This window comes from Athene cunicularia (assembly GCF_003259725.1).
Source record: "Athene cunicularia isolate RWA chromosome 5 unlocalized genomic scaffold, athCun1 chr5_part1, whole genome shotgun sequence".
NCBI classification, from domain to species: domain Eukaryota; kingdom Metazoa; phylum Chordata; class Aves; order Strigiformes; family Strigidae; genus Athene; species Athene cunicularia.
The window spans coordinates 11,999,966-12,006,651 of NW_020799101.1; positions in this window are offsets into that span (position 1 = coordinate 11,999,966).

Sequence of the window (6,686 nt, forward strand, 5' to 3'; positions counted from 1 at the left end):
GGCACAGCAGAGAGCGCAGGGAGACTTGGCACAGCCTGGGTGCAACTTCCAGTGCCTCTGCAGGCTCACACCTTGGCTTTCATTTTAGCAAACAGTGCATGGTGCAGTCTGACAGTGCCTGGAAGGATGCTGTGCCGTAGCTACACATGCACGCAAGCAAACTGAGCAACAGATAGGAACAACAAAGTATATGCAGCCACATCTCTGCTGACATGCAGGTGAATCCTGATGACAGACTAATCCTTCTTGTTAACATACCTAAATTTCTTCCTATGGTTTAGTAAGTTGATACTATTTGGGCAAAATACCACATTCAACACATAAGTTGGCACACACAACGAATTGAAAAAGCTTTGAATAATGTTGATCCAACTCCTAGCTGAAAGCTTATAGTTTACAAACAACACAACATGTAACAACACCCTGTATTGATTTCATTAAATAATAGCATTGGGTTGGGGGGAAATTGCTCTGAATAGCAGCTTTTAGAAAAATCACTTTAGAGTCCATAGTATCTCATAAAAACATAGCGCTGGCAATCGAGACCAAGGGGAGAAAGAGCTGAATCAGAGGCCCCCAGGGATGCAGTGCCACTCTCTGCTGCAAGGGTGTGGGAATCCTGCAGCAAATTTTACTAATTCTCCTCCAGCCCTGCAGTACCAGCATGTGACTGCAATCCCCCGGCCCCCGGGCTGCTGCTGACAGCCCCGCTCTGCCCTGCGTCCCCTGGACCTGCCGCTAAAATCCTTCACAGCAAAACACAGCATCAATCCCTCCAGGCAGCGCCTGTGCTCTGGGCGGTCACATTGTGCCGCAGAGTAAGATGTTGCTGGGGCAGCCAGGAACATTTTGGGTAAGGGCTGGAGCTGCACTGGCAGGATTTTACCAGGATAACTAGACCAAGCTATCTCCAGGCAAAGTGGTCTGGGTGCAGGCATCGGTCACTCGCAAAAGTTAATTTCTGCCAGATAAATGCACCCAACCTTTCCTCTGCTCCCCTTACCCCAAACAAGCCCTAATAGGGGAAAGGCTGCTTGGGGCACATCCAAGGGGCTTTTCCAACGCGATTCTCTCAAGCACTTACTACACCTCATCACACCTCCAGCCGGCACAGCTCTGCGGGGTGAAACCAGAGCCTGGCCTCCTGCAAGATGTGAAGGAAAAAACCTCAGATTTGTCAAATTAGCTCCTGCTCAGAGCAGCATGGACTGCATTAGGATCTGGTGGGGCAGCCATTCAACCTCACCATTAAGTTTCCATGAGGCGAGGACACTGCCCCTGCCAGGGTGGAGCCCAGTTAATTGGGCTTGTGACCTCTCGGTTCCCCAGCTCCTCTCATTCAGAGCAGGCTCGTAAAAGCGCAGACGTTGACAGCCAGAAGCATGCTATTAGTAGTAATAGTAGTGGCGCTGTTATTATTAGCTAGCCTTTTATTTATTTTTTAGGAAGTTATACTCCTGGACGGCAGACCTGTCTGTAATGCTTTTCTAAGTGGGGGGGTGGGAAGGGCAGACTCCCCGGCACCAAACCCATCATTAATCTATTTTAAAAACAAGATCGTGTTTTCCAAATACCACTGCATAACTTCTCCTATTCTGCCAGCATATTTTTATGGTGGTTTGGGATTTTTAGGGGGTTTTTTGGTGGTGGGGGAGGAGGTTAGTTACTGATAAGCATACTAGCCTGCTTCGAAGCAAGCCAGGAGAAGCCTGTGCCCTCACCCAGGGTGTGCTGAGTGAGTAAAGCCCTTCTGCACCGGCTGTGGATCGGGTCTCCGGGAAGCCCTCTCCACTGTTGCTGGCTCTAATCCATTAATCCATTCCAGGCAGAGGATCTCCACATTTTAATACGCAGTGATACTGGAGGCAACGGCGTCACCAGCCACGAATGCAGGAGGTTTGCTCAGGCGCGTGCCCCAGGAGCAAGGTTAATCCCCCCAAAAAGCTGGCGTGACTGCAGCCCAGTGAAATGCAGGGCCAGATTCTTCACTGATGCTCTGAAAAGCTGAGCTTTAAGTGCTTGTCCCCACTGGAACAGCTGCCTCTCCCACAATGCAGCACCCTTGACTGCCCCGCAAGGCTGGCCCTGCAGCCAAGGCGAGCTGGACCTCGCAGGAATGGCTCTGCCCAGTGCCTGTGGTAGGTTCCTGTGGACCCCAGCTGTGTTTGCCAAGTGCAAAGGTCCCATCTCGGTCACTGCTGTGATTAAAAATGAGGTTCAGCTACAGGCTCCACGTCACAGCTGGTCTGAATGGTTTACAGTGCTTGAGAGTGGATCAGTGCTCCAAATCCAAATGGATTTGCCCCACACCTCCGTAAAGACTAGCACGGGATCAAAGGCTGGTTCAGTCTCTGACTGCTGTTATTTGAGGGAGACGTGCACTGTCCCGACAGGAAGAAATGAGCTGGCTGCTGGCAGCCTTTGCAGCAGGGACAGGCGAAGACCAGCTGCCTTGCTGTGAAGACAGCGAGGAAAGCAAAACACTAGCATTTTAGCTCATAGCTTTGGACCCCATTTGGGGAATTTCCAGCATGCAAGATGCTGTTTGCTTTCTTCTGGGGTCCCTGAGGAGCTTTTGGGCAATTACAAATGCATGCAGTAGAGCACAAAACCTGGCTTCTCCCTGAGATAGACAAGGCAGCCTGGTCCTGCACCAAGGCCTTTCAGCAGCCTTGAGGAGCCATGCTCGCCGTGAGCCTCTGCACCTCCCCTACCTCCAGCCCGGCCACCCGAGCGAGAAGCAACAGAGGTGAGAGCACAGACCTACATCTCAGGAAACAGTTCACTTCCAGCTCCACCTTCACCTCCCAATGATCCTATACAAGATCCCTTGCTCTGTGCCTCAGTTTCCCTCTCTGTAAAATGGGCTAACAGCCACCCTTCTTGTAAGCTCTCTGTCAGGTATGAAGAAGCACTGTGAATGCTATAACACAGGTGATGGCCTGGGGAGAGGGCAGGGGGAAGGGGGCAAGTAGATGTGCCAGCCATGTACCAGAAACAGCAGACAGGGTCTCAGCCCCTGGTTATTTTCCAGTTTAGAAAACAGGAATCCTGGGCAAAGGAAAATAAATTAATCAACTCAGGTGACATGCCAGGTAGCTGGGAAAGTCATACAGCTGGGGAAACTGAGGCAGAGTCAAGCTTCAGCTGGGAATCAATTCACTGACACTGAAAAGCCTCTTCAGCAGAAAGTCTTGTCCACTCCTGAGACTGGGACACTTCTGGCAGTGAGAAGTCCATGTGTTACTTCAGAAAGTCCCAGCTGCTGCAAGGAAAGGAGTCTTCCCCCTAGGAAAAAGCCAGGCCACCTGAGGAGAAGGTGACTGTGCTGCAAAACAAATCTCACAGAGAAGCTACTGGGTGCTTTGCTCATCTAAAACAGTGTTGTGCTTATTCATCTTTGTGCAATGTCCCCTCTGATTGCACGCGGCTGTATGCAGTACTGGAGAAGTTAGGAGAAATTCAATTATATTGATTTACAGAAGAAAGAGACAATAACAAATGTAATGGGTAGTTGTTATTCCATATTTTATCGTGAGCCATTAAGACTTTGGTTTCTAATATCCTCTACCTTTAGCATGAGAATGAAATTAAAACAATCATTTTCAGGATGAGGTGCTTCTCCACACAAAGCCCTGAGCTGCCAGCTAACCCAGCATCGACACACATAAATCAAGACCTCATCAAAATCTGGGTGCATTTGGGTACTTGCTGGAAAACAATTGAAGAAGGTTCCTGTCAGAAAAGGTGCTTCTTGGTATAAAATATGCCAAGCGGGTGTCCCACTGATTGTGCAAACCAGTTGTAGACTGGATAAATAATATACAGTAGGAAACTGAATCCAAAGAGGTTTCTGTTTAATGTCCATGTTTTGAAGATTGTAATTACTAGGTAGTGACCACAGTCTACGCCAGGGAAACAGAAAACTCTAAGTATTCAGCTAAAGCAAGCAGAGAATTGTACCAGTCTGTAGCATGTTCCAGGTACCAATGATCTAAACCTGATTGATTTGGGGGGAGACTTGAAAAAAGACAGATTTTTGAGAGGGGAAACAAAATCAGTCATCCAGCCTTAAGGTTACCTGCTAAGAAACCCCTGGCATCTCCCACTGCTGGATACACTTATCACTAATGGCAGCTTAATGTGTTGCTGCTCTGCTGCTGGGTGCATTGCTCCACTTCCACAAGGAATAAAGCCCTGAGCCTCTCCTAACCAGGCTTTCCTCCTCTGGTTCATGTTCCCAGTACCATGATGGCCCAAGCGAAAAACAAAGAGCAATGGATTCTTCAAACCTCTTCCCTTCATCAAGTAAAATCTGAAACCACCTCATTTATAGGTATGTTGCTAGTGGAGGAGTTTCCCTCCCCAGTATTCAGATTCTGCTGAACACACACAACCAGGCAGCCACTCGTTCTAACATAGGCTGAAAACGCCTGCTCTTTATTATGAGCAAGGGCTAAAAAGCTGCTGAGGCACATTCCAGCATTGTGATATTGCTCTGAATAGAAAAACAGTAGGATAAAACTCTGGCTTCTTGAGGCAGAGCATTTTTATGTTAATTGTGGTTTAGGAGCCCTGCTCAGTAATTGAATGAACGACCATTTGTTTGCAGCATCTTATGCTACCACTGCATGCAGTTTATGGCAATTTAACAGAGTATTTATAGCCCAGGTTAATAATTTCAGTGCAATTTTTCTTAGTTCCTTGCTATCATTTGACACCTTGAATGGCTCCTCCCCACCCACTGCCCAGACCGAGAAGCGATGTGTCACCAAAACGTCAGCAATGCCTCCTTCAGCGTGCTCTTGCCTTGGCCAAGTGATGGGAGAAACTTTTACCTAGCTAAAGCATGTCTCCCTGTTCCAGAAATCAGTCTCCGAGCCACAGATCTCTCTCCCCGACCGTATCAAAGCTGAAGGCTTCCCAAGCCCCACCTCAGAGACACCAGGGCAGCCTGTGTCCCCCCTGCACAGGGGCTGGTGGGACTCCAGCACGTCTCCCACAGGGCGTGAGGAAGACTGCAAACCCACCCAGCCTTCCTCCAGTGAGCAGACTGGGGTGCTGCTTTGGCTTGCAGCTGTCTGGCACTTCTCCAGGCAATGCTTGCTTGCTTTTTAAAAGCAAGCCACCCACAGCCCTCTCCCCGGTGAGGTGTGACGCATGGCAGCATCTGCCGAGCCCCTGCAGAAGGTGGTCTCCCAGCCCTTGCTTTCTGCACAAAGCCTGGAGGCACCTCATGGCCCGAAACCCATGATGCACAGAAAGCAACTACCTGAGCCCTGGACACGGACCCTCACCAGAGCTTGGCCCCTGCAGGAGGCCTCCAAAGGGCTTGTGGTTTCTCCCAGGAAACTCCTTTCCCTGAGGTGGGAAGAGCCCAGGGAGCAGCTCCCTCCACCAGGCTCTTCCCTCTGCCCCAGAGCACAGGTTTTGCACCGGTTTAGATGAATTGATGGATGGATGCTTCAGTGCCTCCACCTCCTCAAGGATGCACACCTCCTGCCCCGCAGGTCACTGTGGGCCTGCTCTGCCCCAGCCTGAGCCCAGAGTTTGTTCCATGGGTCTCTCCAGCACTTTCAGACCACCTTTGGGGAGAGGGGGCCTGAGGTTTGGGTGGAGGCCAGGCAGGTGGGAGGGGGCTCTAGGGCATCCCCGGGGTGGGAAGCAGCAGCTGCAAACCTTCCCTGGGGAGCAGAGAGCTGACACGAGGTTCAGTACCAGTTTCAAAGGCACATGTTCTCAGAATTAACCCTCTGACCTCCCAGCACGCCCTGGGTCAGCCTGTTACCACTTTCCTTGGCATTTCAGCACCTCAGGGCATCCTCCTTTACAACAGTGTTACAACGCACTAGTTGTGTGTTCAAGCAGGAGGAGGGAGCAAGAGGAGCAATGGGGCTGGATGATTTGCCCTCTCAGGATGGCTGAGGCTGGCAGGGACCTCCAGAGACTTGTGTGTCCACCCCCTGCCCAGGGCAGGGTCAGCCAGAGCAGATTGTTCTGTCAGGCTTTGTGTATCACCATGGGTGGAGATGCTGTATCCTCTCTGGGTGACCTGTTCCTGGGTTCAGCCACTGGTAACATCTAGGAGGCTGGGATTTAATCCCAGTCAACATCTGCAAATGTCATCACAAAGCTTGGGCAGAGGCGGTCATCTTCATCTTACCCCAGGTCTCCTCCTTTTCTGTATAAAACTGGTACCCTCTGCAGGGTTCCTGGTCCAGCTCTGCTCCATGATGCCTGCAGGAGCCTCCACCACCTCAGAGGTGTGATCACAGCAGCACAGGAGACTTGGTCTCCCAGCTAGACCTTTCCCCCCACTCTGAGTCCACCATCCATGTATTTGATAATTTACAGATTCAAATATTCTACCTTTTGCCATTTAACCTTTGTCAGCAAAGTTAATTTGCAGAGGCAGATTGTGAGCTCTGTGGGACAGAAACCACATTTTTCTAGTGTGTTGTACATAGTAACAGTTTCTATGTAATATTCCAGAGAAATAAGAGTCTTTATAGGACGGGCTAAATATAACAGCTCTAATGAAGTTACCTCTGGTCTTAGGCATAACGTGCTGCCTTCCAGCCTGCAGGGCTCCAGCGCATGCATTGTTCCGCTTCATCAAAAATATGGGAGTAGGATGGCTGTTTTTCTGTCCTCAGACAACTTTACCTGCCTCCTTTTTGGCTGAG